The following is a 19,961-nucleotide window of genomic DNA, read 5'->3' on the forward strand; positions in this document are numbered from 1 at the left end:
ATCTTGTAACCTCATTTCAATGGACTACACAACAGAAATGTTCTCAACTTAAAGTTGTTTCCCCTAGAGGGAAAACAATTTACAATGGCTGACTAAGAATTTGGCAATATTCTGCTTCTCTGAAACTTCATAATTTCAGTCATCCACATTCTTAAATTTTAGATAAATGGCTTTATTTTTTAAGACTGGTGTTTCAGTTAGCATTAATGCCAACCTTACTATAGGAATTGTGTATATAGTTCTTCAAAGACGTTGAAGCACATTAATGTTATTCTTACAGGAATGGCCATTTTCAGAGACTGCATATGTAATCATTGTAAACACTACTTTCAAGTCCTTTTGCCTGTTTCTACTTGATTTTAAGGATCTACAACTGAGCAACTTTCACTTCCACAAGCAAGAAAAATTACGCTCGTGTGTAGTTTGGATTGCTTCTGTTGTTTAGTCGCTCATTTGTGTCCAACCGTGCAACCCCATGGATTGTAGCCCATTAGGCTCCTCTGTCCATGGGATTTTTCAGGCAAGAATCCTTCTCCACAGTCTGGATACTAGATGTCAAGTAAATCCTTAAACAAATAATGTGCCAGTTTAAAGCTCACCAAAAGATGCCACTAAAAAGGATAAACTGTTGCTAAACAATGGAATAATCACTCAACAATACAAAACAAGGAACAATAAATACTAGAACATGAATACATTTAAAAGAACTCTGCTAAGAAAGAAGTCAAACTATAACACATATGATCCCATTTTAGAAAGGCAAAACTTTAGTGATGAAAAGCAGAACAATGGTCACCAGAGGCTAAGGAGTGGGGAAAGGGTACTGACTGTAAAGGGCCTCAAGGGAACTTTTGGTGCTGATGAAATGTTACCTCATCAATGTGGTTACACCATGTGTATGTACAATAGTCACAATTCATTGAACTGTATACCTAAAAATGGTGAAACTTATTTAATGTATATTATACCTTAATAAAGCTGACTAAAAGGAAAACAAAACAAGACAGATAATCATAGCCACCGGTGAGTTCCCCCCTGTCAACCACTCTTAACCTATGCTCTTTTCACACTGCCAGTTGGTTCAGGTCAAATATTCTTTACTACCAAATATGAAATTCTGCAAACCTCCAAGTCATGGATATGAACACATGGGAAACTCATTGCCTAGTTTTAAACCACTCACTGTTTTACAAGGGCAGTACTGCACAGATTAAGAGAACAAAACTTTAGTGTTGAATGTATAAGAGTCTTACCTAAGGTGGAACAGAAATTCAAAATATAAGATGGTGCTGAGCCAAGCACCCATTAAACTGTTACAAATAACTCTCCCTTGTATTCACACAGGGCACAGTACCATCCCAGTTCAAGTTTATCTCACAACTGAGGAATGCTTGAAAAACATCAAACTGATATCTCATCAGACTGATGTGGCAGGAACTAAGGTACTCCACCAGTCTAAGCATCCCACCAACTCAAGGAGAACTTGGGGACTGTGATATTCTCTCCTTCCCCGTGTCATAAATTTTCTGATTCTACCCTCTAGTTCCAAATTCTGCTTGACTACCCAATTACAGAGAAAATACCTCACATCTGTTCAAGAAGTAGTTATCAAACTTTTTTTTTCTTGCTAAAATGAGAAAAATGTGTCTTCATGCGTGGAACCAGGTGTTTACCAGATTAGAGCATACAAATAACAACACAAAACAAGGCAGACACTGGTTCAGAAACCCTACTGCTACTGCTGCTAAGTTGCTTCAGTTGTGTCCGACCCTGGGCAACCCCACAAATGGCAGCCCACCAGGCTCCCCGTTCCTGGGATTCTCCAGGCAAGAACACTAGAGTGGGTTGCCATTTCCTTCTCCAATGCATGAAAGTGAGAAGCGAAAGTGAAGTCACTCAGTCATGCCCAACTCTTAGTGACCCCATGGACTGCAGCCTACCAGGCTCCTCCGTCCATGGGATTTTCCAGGCAAGAGTACTGGAGTGGGGTGCAATTGCCTTCTACTAACCTTAATTACCTCAACATAGTCATGGCTCAGGAATACAATGACAGAACAAAATATCCAGAAAAGCAGAGATGCTCTCTCTGGCTAGTTTAGTCCCAAGGAATTCGGAAAGAAGTGACCTCTGAGGCTGACCTATAAGAAAGGGCTTTGGAGGCGAGGGGGACTCTCAGGAAGGAGACCCAGGCGTGACAACAGGAAAGTCTGCTTCTGCAGATACACAAGGTCCCCAGAGCAGACTATGGGCAGAAGTGCTAGAAAGAAAGGTTGGGACCAGATTTTAACACACTTCAACTAAGAATATGGAGTTTATTTCTAGATATAAAATGCCATGCTAAACTGAATCTATTTTTACTTTAGATATATAGTAGTTCTTAGGACTATATACCATGATCACGTAGAAGCTTTTTCAAAAGACAAAAGCCTAAAAACAGGAGATTCTGACTCCGCAGGTCTCAAATGTGGCCTTGGCCCATGTCACTAGGAGACTGACACACGCCCATGGGTAAGAATCTCTGCTATAAGCAGTCATTACCATATCTAACAGATGTCTACTGGCAATATATCCAAGTGTGCTTATGACTCAAATACAAGTAAGGAAAGCAGATACAAATAGACACAGGCAAAGAAAGCCAGATCGAAGTAAGAATTCCTGATGCTCCAAAAGATTTCAGGAATAGGATGCTCCATTTTAGTAAATGTATGTCTCTTTAAAAGTCATTACACTAATCACAGTCTGTTTTAATCATCTACTTCATTGAAGTAAAACCAAATTTTAGTTAATTCCATCAAAATATAAATAATTATACCATTAAGAGTTCAAACAGAAAAGCATAGCTAACAGACTTTTTAACATGACTGATTATTAACATCATACATTTTTCTGCTCTCCTTCCCTTAGTAAAAAAAAAAAGGGAAAAAAAAAAAAAACAAGAAAATCAAAAATAACAGACAACAAAACAGTAAAAATCAAGAAAACAAGAAAGACAACAAAGTGAATGGAAGAGGTAACAACCAGGAAGGACGAACGCGACAACAAAAAGTGGCAGACACGGATCAGAGACCTCCCCGGAGCCCGAGCGCGAAACCCAAGGGCTGAGGAAGCACCGGGCTGTGGGAGGCATGCTACTGAATCCACAGAGCTCAGCTGGACACAGCAACAGCTCCCTCTCCACTCGCCCCTAACCCCAGGGCAGTCAAATTATAGTCTCTCCTGGAGCAAAGACTATTATCTGACTACAGGATTTTGGAGAAGTTATGGTAAGGTATTGTGATGAGAAACCAATTTGATGATTAATAGAATCTCAGACTCCTTACTCCACTCTGCCTCCCTTTAGAGGAGTAAAGAGACTTCTTTATGGAAGAAACTGAATAGCCACATCCAGGCCAGGCCCACATACAATTACAACAGAATTTGATTTTAAAAATCCTTCGCTTAAAAACTAACGAGCATTTACATATCACCCACTGGGTTCTCTCTACACTGGGATGAAGGTCATCCAGCTCCTATAACCCAGGTCTGTTTCAGGCTTTCCACTATGGGGCGGGGAGGGGGGGGGGCGTCGAAGACTCTTCATTAGGTATGACTTTGAATAGATGACTGAGGACAAGAGCTATGCTTTAGTGCCTGTGTGCTTATTAGCACGTGTCATTTTACTAAGAGAGACATTAAATAATATATGCTGATTAAAAAATCAAAATTGGGGGCTTCCCTGGAGGTTCAGTGCTAACGAATCCACCTGCCAACTCAGGAGGCATGGGTTTGATCCCTGATCTGCGAAGATCCCAAATGCCACGGAGCAACTAAGCCTGTGTGCCACAACTGCTGAGCCTGTGCTCCAGAGCACAGGAGCGGCAACTACTGGGCCCACACGCCGCAATGGCTGAGGCCCGTGCACCCTGGAGCCTGTGCTCCACAAGGGAAGCCACTGCAGTGAGGAGCCCACACACTACAATTAGAGTAGCCCCCGCTGCTCACCACAACTAGAAAAAAGCCCAGCACAGCCAAAATTAAATACTCATAAATAAATTTTAAAAGTCTAAACTGAAGAAGAATATGCCTACTTCTTTATAAACTCATCAATCCTATAATCTAAAACTTTGGTTTCATTATCTTACATTGATTCTTCAATGAAGTCATGAAAATTTTCTGTATTAAAGAATATATTTACTATTCCTTTCTTCTCCCCAAATATGCAGTAAGTAATAAAGTACCAGTTGAAAGTACAAGAAATTTTGTTGAACAGATATACTATTTCTACATGTTAGGAATTCATGAGCAAAGAATCTTAGTAAGGCCTCAATTACAAACCGGTGGCAAGAACAGGCAAAAATTCCCAGCTGGTGTACACCTGACTGAGAGGCATACAAGTTAGACAGTCTATCCATCACTACTTATTTGGGAGAATTTTAGGAACTCAAATAATATGATTTAAATCCTGAAAAAGTGAAATAAGCTTCACTTAAATGGTTGTTTTAAAATCAGCAGACAAAAGGTGGAGCTTAAATGTGGCAATAAAATTAATGTTTTATACACTGAATGCTTTAAAGTCAACTTGTTTCTCCTCATTCTTGGATCCTTATAGTTTTTACAGTCTCTTATGATACCAAGCTTAAAAAAACAAAAACAAAAAAAACCCTCTTTCAATAGTTTATTGTCTTGAAACACAGTCTCAAGGTAATTTACCAGGTCAAAGATTTTCCACATTTAAAAACCAGACATACAAAGAAACTGCTATACAAAAATCTGTGTAAGTTACACCAAGTTACACCGCCAACATTAGGCAACATCTTTATTGATAGTTTTAACTGCTTAAGATGAGCTCCTACACACATTCCTCTACAGACACCCCAGCAACCAAAGAAAACACCATTTTCATTCAATGGCTCATTAACTTTTCTAATAAGTAACAATCCATGCTATCAAAACAAAAAAGGCACTATCACCAGTAAAGCTTGAAACTTAAAACATGAAGTAAAATTTGATCAAACAGTAGGTGAAAATAATATTCCCAACAATTTAAGCATTTCAAGCAGAAAACAGTTTTTTAACAGTGAAATTGCCGTTCTAAAACTTCTGTTTTCTTACCTGCTTTTAGTATCTACTCTGAGTACTACTAACTCTTTAAACACTATTATTCTACAGTATCCCTTACATGTTTTCCATCATAAATTACATTTTTGTGAAAGTATTCTAGTGCAAATGCAGCAATTGAATGGATAATAACATGAATCTTAAAACACACTTCCAACAGATCTAACTTATATGCTGTCATTGTGTATTTGCTTCATCATGAACAAGAGTGATAAGGCCCTGCAGACTTGATGGCCCTGCTGACTTCATTTGGTTGAAACTACAGGGGAAACAGAAAAGAGATGTCTGTAATTTTACTGTGGAAAAAGCCAAGTTAAACTCTAGTTCCTGCTATGTGGCAGGCACTATCTAAAAGCTTTCACATTTATTCAAATAAATAGTTTTAAACTAATCTTTTTTTTATAGGACCAAAGAGCACAGAATCAAGTTTCCACTACTAAGGCAATTCTTTGTGCAAAATGACCTAGGGATAAGAGGGAGCGGTTGCGTCTATGCTGACCGCACAGACACCTGAGGGGCCAGACCCTCCTCTGCCCAGGGCTTCTCAGTCCAGAAAAAGCACGTGGGACCACACAGGTTTCCCAACCCTAACTCTACCTGCCCACATGGGCCCAACAGCGATAACTCCAAGAATAATCTGCACATCGCTTCAGCTTAAAAAGCAAAAAAAATCAACTGCAACAACTATGCTTGAACTAATGAATGCAAAAATGAAAAAGCTTATTCTGAAGAGATTAGGAAGGTGCTGACCAGTTAGTCACAGGCTTTCTTTCCACATTTTAATAATCCAGGCAGAAGGTGGAACTGAAGCCTGTTCCTTCCCAATCTGCGTCTGTCATCCTCGCATACCTCCCTACCCTAGTGGATCTCCTATTAGGACTCAAGACCATCTAGTCTGCCTTAAAAAGCCATGCTTCCTCACTCACTCTATCTCAGCAGTTGCACTCTCCCTTCAACAGGCAGGTCTGAGGAAGGACCTGCAGTCGTCTGCAGAGCTCAGCCTTCTGGCAGTTCAGTCACCTGCAGACACATTTTCCTCTCCCATGCCCAGGCACCACCTTCTCCACCCCATCCAATATCTGGTTCAGTGTCTTGCACCTCACAAGATTTCAAAACTCTGTATTTTTTCTCATCTGCATTTCAAACAGTTGAAATAAAGAAGAAAACACCCTGAGTTCTTACTATAGAAGATAGCTCAAGAAGACAGCTACTATTCAAACATCTAACTACTTTCTTTAATTTAAAAATATGCCACCATTTTCAAATTTTAATATTAATTATCTAAACCCTTTTCTAAAATAAATTCAATGCCCAAAAGTAATAAAATTATTTACCATATAATTCTGGATAATATATGTGTGAATTTAAACAAACAAAAAAGTCTTTATCTGGAAACCCCACCGGTACTTTATAAGACTGCCTGACCAGTGAAGGGCTCAGCACAAACAAGGCTCATTCTACCATGAATTACATCACGGGAACACCCAAACCTCTCATATAATCCTGCTCACTGTGAACCACTGTCTGTGTTCTTATTCTAAGTAAAAACATGCTTCCAGGAGTGATGCCTTTATTTTTACAAAGCAATAACTGAACTTTAAAAACAAACTGTAAAAGATTCAAACATTCAATATGATGGTACTTTCATTCAACAAGTATTTATTAAAGACCAACTACATGCCATGCAGACTTCCCTGGTGGCTCAGATGGTAAAGAATCCACCAGCAATGCGGGAGACCTGGATTCAATCCCTGAGCTAGGAAGATCCCCTGAAGGAGGGCATGGCAACCTACTCCAGTATTCGTGCCTGGAGAATCCCCATGGACAATGGAGCCTGGCAGGCTGCAGTCCATGGGGTTGCAAAAGAGTCAGGCATGACTGAGTGACTAAGCACAGCACATGCCATGCATGTGATTTACAAACTGGTTTACAAACAAGGGGACAGAGTCTCTGATGATGAAACGCACAAGGGTCTCTCATCTTTGACGATTTTTAGTAACATCTCCAACATATAAAGATGGATGTAGAAAAACAAAGTAGGTTTCCATTCCACCAGCAGGTGCATCCCAGCATGCCCCCAACAGAAAAATGGTTTCTATTTATGGAGTCAGTGGAATTGCTGACTTTGGGTTTTACGAAATTTCTTTCATGTGAAAGGAAGACAATAAAGTAATAAAAGAATAAACACAAATCTGGCTTCCTGAACCAGTTGCAACTGAAACAGTTAAAATTATAAACCTAGGAAACAGTGGTATTACTTTAAAAATTCTTATAATGTTTAAGAATGATAAATCATGAAGGAAAAAACCAACAGATCAAAGGAACCATACCCAATGGTACATCTGAAAATACGATAAACATACACAAACTGTATAATGATACAAATCCAATTTTCCATTATCATTTCTAGTATCTCCATTACTATTCAAGCTGGTACTTTGTCAGACAATCATAGCACCTTTTGGTCCATCTTTTTATTCCCCTGGCCTTGGCACACGACTTGCGAAATCGGAGTTCTCCAGCTAGGGACTGAACATGGGCCAAATCCAACAGCTAAGGAATTCCCCTCTTCCATCTTTAAAAAAGCTTTCCAGGTGGCGCTAGTGGTAAAGCTGCCACCTGGCAAAGTGAGACGTAAGAGAAGCAGGTTGATCCCTGGGTTGGGAATATCCTCTGGAAGAGGAAATGGCAACCCACTCCAGTGTTCTTGCCTGGAGAGCCCCCATGGACAGAGGAGCCTGGTGGGCTATGGTCCACAGGGTCACAAAGAGTCGGACATGACTAAAGCAACTTGGCATGCATGCATCTTTAAAGAGAAAATTACCTTTGTAATCAAAACCAAACAATGTAACAAAAAAACAAAAAACACCTGTGTGAACATAAAAATCATAATTATAAAATTTTAGTTCTAGTTCTTTCAAAATTCAAGCTGAAAATGATTAGCATAACCACCTTCCAATAGAAAACTTTGACTTACTATCCAGTTTTCTCTGTATATATCACCTATAATCTGATCCAGCTTTTCTGTTTCCCCTTCCAGGGACAATCACAATCACCACCATTTATATACAACAGTGGTGAACAGAGACCCTAAGAGTTTTCCTCAACTTCAGCCCCTGCCCCTAAATGTGATGGGCTACCAATGAATTGGCCTCCTTGATATCTACAGACCCTCCTCCTGCTCCTACCGCCCTGCTGTGCTCAGACCACAAATACCTCAACACTGAATTATGATGATGTTACCCTCAAACTGCACTCACCCAATTTATGTCCTACACATTAGTGAAAGTAAGTCTTCAAAAACACAAATGTTATCTCATTTCTTTCTTAAATTCTTTTGCCCTCAAGATAAGGCAAAATATTCTTAAAAACATGATAAATACAACTCTGACGATCTGGGTCTTGCTTAAGGCCCCAGCCTCATCCGACCCCTTTTCTCCTTTTTGTCTCCCTCATATTTATTTATTGTATTCCATTATTCGAAACAAACAAAACAGGTGTACTCACTTGCATATTAGCAAGCCTTGACATTTAGTCATAATTGCTTCAGATCTTTTCAAATGAACAACTAAGTTACTACAGAGCTGAAGCCCACCCTCTCCCCTGCCGCAGTTCGTCCTTCGACAGTTAACAGTTATCCTGAAATTAAGACTCAGCTTGTACCATTAACAATATGATACAACATTTTACAATTGTTTCCCAATCAATTTGTTTTCCAAGATTTACCCATGTTGACAGAGGTAACTCCAATTCCAGTTCTCTCTGTAACTGTCATATAGTATTACATCATCTTAATATTTATCAGTATATTTGAGTCCTTTTCTCAATGAATGTCAAGGATGTATCTATATTATCATAAACATTCTGACATTTTCACACACATCCCCCTGTACACACATACAAGAGTTTCTCAAAGGCAGCCTGTCACTTCTGCCAAGCTATACTCAGCAACTCATGAAACCAATGTACTGGGTCACAAACTGTATTTTATTAAAAAAGAAATAAAGTAGAAAATATGCATTTAGGTGTAAGAGTACTGCTTCTTTTAACATTTCAGTTATGCAAAGGTAGGTTTGGGTACACACTGTGTCACAAAAGAAAAAATATGAAACTCCCTGCTTAAAAGCGTGTCATCTAGAGGTCGAAGAATTACCCACTTGGAGTTTTCCTTTAATGTGTGAGGTGAAGCTCTGGCACTGGCTCATTCCGTATGTATAACCAACTGTCCCAGCAACTGTTTATTTTAGATGAGATTATCAAGTTACACACGTTCACTGAATTTACAGGCTATTTCAGAAGAAATGGCTTCCACACAATATAAAATCATTCCATCCTCTGTTCACATCATGTTCAAGAGGGCTTTTACATCTTCAGGAATATTTTGGCATTTTCTCCATAAGGACAGGCATAGCTTTGTAAAGAGTTATTTCTAGGAATTAAGAATCTCTGTCCTTTACTCACAAAAGATCTTAACACACTTTAAACTTACCTAGTAAACACACCCCTCAAGTATCATCTGGTCAATGTTATCTACCTGTTGTTTGCTACCATCTTCCATTTTGGAACATTTAGAATTCCAAATCAAACTGCAAACTGTCAGTGAAAATATGTCCTACCATTATACCTGATTTTATGAACTATGTATGTTGTGCTATTATTTAAAGTGAACTTGAACATCTTCCCTGGCCCCCAAAAGTTTCAAATGTTTATTTGCTAAATCAAAGTTAGACCTTTTCATGAGAAAAGGTCCTAATCTCAAGACACATGAGCTTAAACATAAAAAGGGTGTTAAAGTATCAACTGAACAGATCCCCCTTTCCTAGAATGTTGCCACCATCCGAAAACTGTCAATAAAATATGCCTTGCTTTTTTGCTTATAAAATCAGTAAATGAAGGCTTTTCTTTAAGAGAAGCAGCTGGCTTCTCTCCATCTGCACTGGCGAATCACTGCTGCTACCAGCCCTGGAGCAGGCTAGAGCCGGCTGCCAACCAGCTCGCCTTCCTGGTAACTTTCTGTTCAGAACTCACACTGAAAGTTGTCCCTGTGTCACACCCTGGATGAGTGTGGCAGGGCTTCCAGATCACCCCCCCCTCGCCCACGCCTCTCTCACAGATGACGGCCATCTTACTCCCAAAGTCACCCAAAGTGTGACCCACAGCCTCCATTTTCACTCAGAACATCTCAAAGCTGGTGAAAATTTAGTGAATAACTGCACAACCATTTTTTATACTGTAATTACAAAATCAAAATAAGAACACAGTTTTACATATGAAGTTTACTAGGCTGCATCTAGAAAACAAGCACTCTTAAAGACTATGGAGAAAACAGGAAATAAAGTCAGTAAATTAACCAAAATATATTCTACTTATTTCTTATAAAATTTCTTACAACAGAACTCGGTGCTTTTTTTCTTTGTATGTTTGTTTTTAAGAAAGTAATAGTAGATTAGCAAGGTTCTACAACTGTGCTGTCCAAAACCTGTGGAAGGTAGCCACTAGCCACAGATGGCTATATAAAATTTGAGGAAAACTGGCAGGATAGGTCTTCAGATAGTTTTATGTTTTCAAGTAAAGATGTTCATGAGATCCAATTCTTGCATCTTCTCAAACCTAGAGAAACACTAACGTCACAGACCAAAGTCTTGTCTTGGTTCTCCAGGCTACCCCCTCCTTCTAGGCCCTTTGGCAGCCTTTCTGTGTCTATTAATCTTCTGGCCATGTATCTTTAAACTTCTTGTTAAGTCTCTTTCTTCTGGAATACGAGAAATAAATCTCCAAACAGCAGTACAACAAGAATATCACCCGGCCAACACCCAGACACTAGAACAAGCCACCTTGCTGCTCTGTGGACTCGTTATCTCCCTCTGTACATGAACCCTGACAGAAGCAGGCACTGGGACCCATGGCACCCCAATGCCCCTGTCCAGCCTGAGGAAGTCAGAGAGGTCGTTGCCTCTTTCCCCAGTGACCTTGGTACCCACAGCCTGACACAGGGATAGGCAAGACAGTCATGAGCAGGGCGTTAAGTGGCCAAAGATTTGGCCCATAAATCAAAAGAAGGGGGAATGTGGAGGGCTATACCAAGATGACAGGTGTGGTGCCTTGTACCAAAGCCAAAGGAAAAACATCTTCTGGAATTAACCAAATTCCAGAGTAACTGTTGCCATAAGCCTCCTGATCTAAACCAGGCAGTGCCCTGACCCCATATACGAGGTAAAATATCTACCCTATTACCCACCCTATAGCATCCTAACCAATCACCTAAGGCCACCCTTCCAGTAAGAATTTTGTCTTGAGACAATAAAACTGGCTATAAGTCGGGCTCTCCCTTGAGCCAGCCCACTGTTCTAATAGCATCTCCCTAGGTTCTGATAAACTCTAATCTTCTCTCAAAATAAATAAATAAATTTTAATTAATGAATTAACCTAAAAATTTAGCAGTTAGTCTAACCAGCCACATCTCCAGTGTTGAATACCCACATGTGGAGCGTGGTTTTTGCACAATACATTTCCATCATCACAGAAAGTTCTACTGAGCATTGCTACAGTGGAATTTAAAAGTTGTGAACTGTGTTAATAAAATTACCTTTAAAACATAGCATTTTACTACCAAATACAAATTTCTGTTGATGTGTACATACTCAGACTCTAAAGACCTCCAAAATATGTTAATAACTACTATGTGAAAATATGAGATTTTCAATTAAATAAATATAAAATCAAATTTGCCTGTGAAGTATTTAAGACGCTATCATGTTTATATATTTCCAAGCATACAAAATAGAACTTTTTTTTTGCTTGATTAAAAAAAATAAACCATTGCATATGTGTTCAAAGAAGAAACAAAATTCATGCAACAAAGACCTTCACTTCAAACAGATAGCTTTTTACCCCACCTAAAGTTTAGAGTTAAATCAAAAGAATATTCAGGTTGGGATATGAGGATAAGAGAACAGTGATTTCTTTCATCTGCACTCAGCAGCAAGTCATTCCTCATTTCTGGCTTTCTCTACCTTCTATGTTAAGATTACTGGAAACATCTTGGTAATGAGAACTGTGTCTATTAGCTGCTGTCAGGTCCTTTTTCTCCCAGAATCAAAAAAGGCATGTTAGGTTCAAACCCAATAGCTGAAAGCAAATACAAAACTCTTACAACTCAGTGATAAAAAAGGTAAATGACGCAGTTTACAAGTGAGACAAGTGAGGATCTTAACAGACATTTCTCCAGAGGTGATATACGTTTGACCAAATAGCACATGGCGATAAGTAATGACAATCGAACCTCATAAGCCATCAGGTAAATAAAAACAGAAGCCACAATGAGATACCACTTCACACCCAATGGGATGGTTATAATAAAAAAGATAGTAACAAGAGTTGACAAGGATGTGGAGAAAATGGAAATCTCTTATAATGCATGTGTGAATGAAAAAGGGCAAGCTGCTTTGAAAAGCAGTCTGGAAGCTTCTGCAAAAGGTTAACCATAAGGGTTACTTCAGGCTCAAAAATGGGAGAGATGGGACTACCAGTGAAGTCAAGTGAATTATTTAAGAAGCCACAGAGCCATGACAAAAATCAAGAAGGATCTGAGCCCAGGATTTGATTGGGCTTTATCCTCATGCTTTATTAGGGAATAAGAGGCTATGTTTCCTCAAATCCTTGTCTCTGAGTTTGAAGACAATCCCCCAGTAGTCATTCCATCAGAGCCCCCAGACTTAAAACATCTCTGTTATTTTACAACCTCATCCAAGGAAATCTCAAGGTACAAAGACCCCAAGTCTGTATAGAAGAGCTAAAGCACTGATACATAATCAAAAACTGCAGTACAAGTCTGATGAGTTCTATTTGTTGAATGGACATTAGACATACAGAGCCTCTTTTTCTTCTGTTTTTCCTCCCCTGGGTTCTAAGCTCATACTTTAGCTTCAGAAAATAAAAAGTTTTTCAGAAACACTAGTTTATGAATTTGCAAGAATGCAAAACCACCCTCAGGCTCCTCAACACTCCCGCAGATTCTATGGCTCCCCCTCCCAATGTTAAAAACTCTCATCTCTGTCAATAATGCAATGATTCCTATTCTTGAAACTCCAAAAGCCAAATTAACTGTGCCTCAAAATCCAGAATTCTTTTTCACAACTCAGTAACCATCACATCACATATGTTCTTCACCTCTCATTTAGATTCATTTTACTGCATCCTGAGGTTTTCTCAAGAAATTTACCTATTGTCTACTACTAAATGCACAGACATCTGCAAGGAAAAAACAGATTCACCCATTTCTCCACTTCATATTCCAGGCAGGTATCAGAAAAATATGAATCTCTGTGGCCAAACTACAAGTAAAAAAAAAAATAACAAAAGTTATTTTGCTATGAGATAAAATACAGTCTTCTTTGGTGGCTCAGAAAGTAAAGAATCTGCCTGCAATGCAGGAGATTCCAGTTCAGTCCCTGGGTTGGGAGGATCCCCTACAGAAGGGAATGGTTACCTACTCCAGTATTCTTGTCTGGAGAATTCCATGGACAGAGGAGCCTGGCAGGCTCCATGGGGTGGCAAAGAGTCAGACATGACTGAGTGACTGACACTAACTAAAGTGCTGTCTTGTTAAATGATAGTCTCTTCAACAAATGGTCTTGAAAAAATTGAATATCCACATTCAGAAGAATGAAACTGAACCCTTACGTTACACCATACACAAAAAGCACCTCAAAATGGTTTAAAGAGTTAAATATAAGACATAAAACTCCTAGAAGAAAACATAAGGGAAAGGTTTCATAACACTGGTTATGGCAATGATTTCATAGATGACCCTGGAAGCTCAGGCAATGAAAGCGAACACAGGCACGTGGGATTACACTACATCAAACTAAAAAGCTTCCATACAGGGAACAATCAATTAAAAGCAGTATTAAATGTAATAATAACAAGGGAGAGTTAAATGCGTGCTAGCCACTGTCCTAAGCACTTTACGTACTTTCACTCAATCCTTCTTACAACTCTATGATGGATATTATTATTATCCTCCATTTTACAGAATACTACTAGAAAACTGAGGTCTATTTGACTTAACTCTCATATCAAGGAAAAGAATCTAAAACAATAAAAAGTCTGACAAGGGCATGTAATAGGCCTATCCTGCCCTCCCTGCCCACCGTCTTCTGAAGTCATTTTATCCCTTACCTCATGTGCTAGCGTGACTTCCCTGGTCGCTCAGATGGTAAAGCATCTGCTTATACTGTGAGAGACCCGGGTTCGATCCCTGGGTCGGGAAGATCTCCTGGAGAAGGAAATGGCAACCCACTCCAGTTATTCTTGCCTGGAAAATCCCACGGACGGAGGAACCTGGTAGGCTACAGTTCATGGGGTCGCAAAGAGTCGGACACACTGAGCGGCATTTACTTTTACTACATGTGGTATCAAACAAGCAAACTAATACCATATGCCACAGACCACAGGAAATCCATTTACTAAAGGAAAACGTGTATCTAGAACAACGGCCATTAACTGAACCAGTAACTCTAAACACAATTTTTTAAAGTACAAAATGTATCGTTAAGGGAGAACATTTTCGATTTTAATGTATTTGTCTTGTCACATTTCTTTTCTCAATGAGGTAAATGTAGTAAAGGCCCTAAAAATATAGCACTTCAGTCCCCACTTTTTTTTTTTTCCAGTCCCCACTTCTATGCTGTATATTCAGTCAGGAAAGATGAAGCAAAAACTGAGTTACTATACTTTATTGTACTCAATTACACAGAAATGCAATGTTCTATACTAATACAGTTCTGAGAACCCAAAGAAGTCATTTTTCCTCTTTCATTTAAAGAAATATTATTAACAAAAAAGGAGAAAAAAAATCACAGCAAACGTGTAACAACCTACCTTGACCCTCAGAAAAATGAGAGAGAAGGAAATAACTGACATGGGTAAAAATTCCAGATCCACAAGTTTAGCTATTTTTAGCTAACTATTCCTAAAACAGGAAGATTTTAATAATAAAAATACAAATGGTGGCCAGAACCAATATCCTAAGTTGACAGGTGAAAAATGATGACAAAAAATATATAAAGGTCACTGTAAGTGTAAAACTGACTGGATGTTACTAGAAAAATACACTGTCTGGATTTAGATCCTTTGAATAACATTTAAAAATTTTCCATCTGAAGCTGCAAAAAGCACATCAACTTTCTGAAAATATTTCTCTTCAAAATGTTTCTCACAAAAACTTCTGATAATCCAGTATCTGTAAAGGGAATATGAAAAATGCAATAAAAGTTCTTTAGATATATAATGATGAGTCTAAAGTAAAGGTGCAGAAATGATGTCAAAATATCTTTTTATTCTTCTACTTTGGAGTCAAACTAATACGTACTGTCATCAGTACCTTTTTATATAGAAACACTGTAGTTTACAAAGAAATACTTTAGTTTCTGCTATATTAAACTTTATAGTTCACAGAACTAACAGTCTCTGCTGACGTTTCATGGTGGAAATGAAGCTGGAATGAGGCTAACCCACCAACAGTTGTTTAAAAAGCAGATATCCAAGAGAGCAAGAAAACAGCAGCAAGTTCAGCTCAACAAAGCAAGCAAATACAAACACCTCAAAAATTTAAGAGACACTGTTAAGGAGTCCTTCTTTTTGGGCTAACATACAAAAATCCAGATATCTAAATATCTCATCATTATTATAACAAACATAAAGCTCTAATCACAACTCTTTGCTGTGACAGAGATATTTCTCTCCCACCGCCTCATTCAGGAATAAAATTCGAGTCAGGTTCCATGATCACAGAAAAGGAACAAGTCCTGGTAAGATTACCGAGGTAAGTACTGAGGCCAAGAGCCAAGAAATATCAGTCAAGCACATATAGGATAAAAACATTTGAATATATTATCAAGTACAAGTGGTAACAAAAGAGTCAAAGTAGATTTGGTGTCACAGGGATTGAACCCAGAGCCAAGACAAAAATTGCATTAAAGATTTTAAGAACAAAGTGGTTCTGATGAAAATGGTGAGGACTTAGTGATCTGGGAAGGCTTCATGGGATGTAGAATTTAACTGCTCCAGATATGCAGATGACACCACCCTTATGGCAGAAAGTGAAGAAGAAATAAAGAGCCTCTTGATGAAAGTGAAAAAGGAGAGTAGAAAAGTTGGCTTAAAGCTCAACATTCAGAAAACGAAGATCATGACATTGTGTCCCATCACATCATGGCAAATAGATGGGGAAACAGTGTCAGACTTTATTTTTGGGGGCTCCAATATCACTGAAGATGGTGACTGCAGCCATGAAATTAAAAGATGCTTATTCCTTGGAAGAAAAGTTATGACCAACCTAGATAGCATATTCAAAAGCAGAGACATTACTTTGCCAACAAAGGTCTGTCTAGTCAAGGCTATGGTTTTTCCAGTGGTCATGTATGGATGTGAGAGTTGGACTGTGAAGAAAGCTGAGAGCCGAAGAATTGATGCTTTTGAACTGTGGTGTTGGAGAAGACTCTTGAGAGTCCCTTGGACTGCAAGGAGATCCAACCAGTACATTCTAAAGAAGATCAGTCCTGGGTGTTCTTTGGAAGGAATGATGCTAAAGCTGAAACTCCAGGACTTTGGCCACCTCATGCGAAGAGTTGACTCACTGGAAAAGACCCTAATGCTGGGAGGGATTGGGGGCAGGAGGAAAAGGGGACGACAGAGGATGAGATGGCTGGATGGCATCACCGACTTGATGGACGTGAGTCTGAGTGAACTCCAGGAGCTGGTGATAGACAGGGAGGCCTGGCATGCTGCAATTCATGGGGTCGCAAAGAATCGGACATGACTGAACGACTGAACGGAACTGAACTGATCTGAAGGTAGAATACAGGCAGGTTTGGGGAGGGCATTTTGTAATGAAAGACTCAGCCCCTGTGCCAGCCTGAATAAACTAGATTAGGAATGAACGTGGCCGGTTTGGGTGCTGCAGGGCTCAATCTCAACCCGAGCACCTAAGGGTGAGAGTGATCAAAACCACAAAATTCTTTAATAAGAGAAAGGTACTCCTTTAATAAACAGTGGCTTCTTTAAGGATGTGTTATGGCTCTGGCAGAGATGGAGCTGGAACACCTCAGGCAAAGGAAAAGCAGTAAAGAGAACACAGGCAAATGCAGGGCTTTAGGCTGCCAGCAGCATGGATCCGTGGAACAGAATAAACTCAACTGCAAAGATGGTGGAGATTGATGCTGGAGACCACTGCTAGGCTCTGAAATTGGTAGAAAAGCAAGTAAGCAGAAAATGGGGAATAAGGAAATGACATATCTGCCTATACTTCAGGATTAATATGGAACACTTAAATAAAATGAATGGAAGAACACAGGATGCACCAAACAATTTACCAAGAAAGTGGATTTACTTTCCTATAAAAGGCATATATACCAATGGGATACTCTTGATTTACTTTTCCCATTTGTTGTAATTTGTTTTCTTAAAAAAAATACATATAGATAAAAGTGTACTGAAATTCACATGCTGCCGCTAAATGTGAAATACTAAAATAACTGGGCAATATGTATCAAGAACCTTTAAAATGGTCTCATCCAGGGAATTCTGTGGCAGTCCAGTAATCAAAGCTTCACGCTTTTAGTGGCAAGATCCAGGGTTCAGTTCCTGGTTGGCAAACTAAGATCCTGCAAGCTGCACAGTGTGGCCAAAAAAAAAAAGAAAAAAAAAAATTCCTACCTATTTTGTAATCCTGCCTTTAGGAATTTATTCATAGAAAACAATCCAAACATTTTGAAATTTAAAAAAAAGCACATATCAGTTTCTATCAAGAATAACTGTTTATAGAAGCAAACATAATATAAGACCATATGAATCCAGTATACCCTAATTCATTAAAAAATAAGATTTTTTTAAAAAGAAGCTTACAGAGAGTCAGGAGTAAACATTAAAGCAAAAACTGCCATGTAAAAAGCTGTATTTAAAAATTTGTCATCAATCACAAACTTGTAATGATTTTGCAAAAGCAACATAAAAATACTCAAAAGTGAATTGACTGGTCATAAATTAAATTCAAGTATCTCTCCCTACTTTAAAAAAACAAACATAGAATTATCTAATGGAGGCACAGATTAGTCTTTCAATGAAAACTAAGCATTTAATAACAGAATGCAGATACAATTCAATGAAATTTAAAATCTTGAAAACAAACAAGACTTCATGGTGACAATAAAACAGATGTAAATAATAGCAAAGTTCCAGACAAATGAGAAGCTAGTCAACCAACTAACACCTGCAGATGATAAGATCAATAAAAATAAGTCATTTAGACTCTTCAAATGAGGAAAACTTGTATATACAAGAATTAGGGGAGATCACTGGGAAAAGAGATGAAACTCTCTACTACTTTGACAAAATAAAGGCCTTCTTAATTCCTGTAAAGTTCAAATAGGAAGTAAAAAATATATTGGGGGAGGGGAATGGGAATATTACAACAGAAATAATGTTTGAGTCATTCTTTGTTCATTCTATGAACTGACCTACAGATGCAACAATATATATTTTGTTAAGTATAAGGTAAAATTAATTTAATTTTAATAGCTTATATTATTTTTATATCAAAATAAGGCCCAGATGCTGGGAAAGACTGAAGGCAGCAGGAGAAGGGGACAAAGAGGATAAGATGGTTGGATGGCATCACAGATTCAATGAATATGAGTTTGAGTGGGCTCTGGGAGCTGGTGATAGACAGGGAAGCCTGGCATGCTGCAGTTCATGGAGCTGCAGAGTCAGAAACAACTGAGCGACTGAACTGAACTGAAACCTTTTTCACCCTTTATGTGAAATTTAGGTCCCTAATTAAAACAGATTCACCGTAAGAAGACTTTTCCTATTCCAATTATAAAAGGTAAATAAGACTGTATTTTAGCAAATTCAGTTATGCAAAAATAAAAAGTAGACATGAAAAGGATATAAACATATATACCAGTAGTTGCCACTGAAAGGTGAGACTGTGGGTGGTATTTTTTCAAAGGGATAGAGTAAACTAATACTGTTTGAAATGAAACAAATAATATTAGTTAATAAAATTTTGAAACATGCTAAAATTATATCCATGGATTACTACTGCTTTTTGATCTATCCATTGACAATGAGTTCTAAGTTATAAAAAAAATCCCTCCCTATCATTTAAGAAATATATTCTGGGTTCCTATGATGTGAACACAAAATTGAATAATAAGCATTTGGTAAAGGCTCCCATGTGATCACTTCCTTCACTCCTTACTGTAATTCAACAAACTATTAGTTTCAGTATCTGGAGACTAAAATTAAATATCCTCAAGTTATAAAACTAAATAATGGATAAGCCATCCTTCAAACCAAGAATGTCTACAAAGTCCATGCTTGCTTATACACTTAGTTATGTGTTATTCTGTAGATACAGATACAGCCTTAAAATAACAAACACATTAACAGAAGAAATAAAAAAGCTACAGAAAGTACCAAAGCAATGCAGACAGGTGCACTGATGCTACAGCATGTGCCAGATGCTACAGAAGGCAAAAGAAAGGTTTTGCTACCCTTGGGGTGGGAGAGAACACTGGCAGTCAATATGGGGAGAAGATGGTGCCACCGTTTCAAAGAACACAAGAGTCCCCAGATGAGGAGAAGCATGTGCTAGAACCACTTCAGGCAGAGAGAATGGTATAGTTTTTTGGGAAACTACAACTATTATTATTTGGCAATTGCTCCCTGAAAATTTTAAGTGAACTTTCAGGTACAGAGATGGAATAGTCAAATATTTACTTATAATAGTAATGAATATTTAAGTATATGATTTATTTTAAATGTTCGATGGTTTTCAATTCATGTAAATATTACTCAGA

General features: G+C 38.4%; 1 protein-coding gene across 14 annotated transcripts in view; it reads right to left on the reverse strand.

Moving 5' to 3' along the window:
* The window catches only part of SRPK2 (SRSF protein kinase 2), a 244,493-nt gene that overhangs the window by 97,160 nt on the left and 127,372 nt on the right, over positions 1 to 19,961 (reverse strand). The gene's annotated exons all lie outside the window — the stretch shown is intronic.

This window comes from Ovis aries, chromosome 4 (genome assembly GCF_016772045.2).
Source record: "Ovis aries strain OAR_USU_Benz2616 breed Rambouillet chromosome 4, ARS-UI_Ramb_v3.0, whole genome shotgun sequence".
Taxonomy (NCBI): domain Eukaryota; kingdom Metazoa; phylum Chordata; class Mammalia; order Artiodactyla; family Bovidae; genus Ovis; species Ovis aries.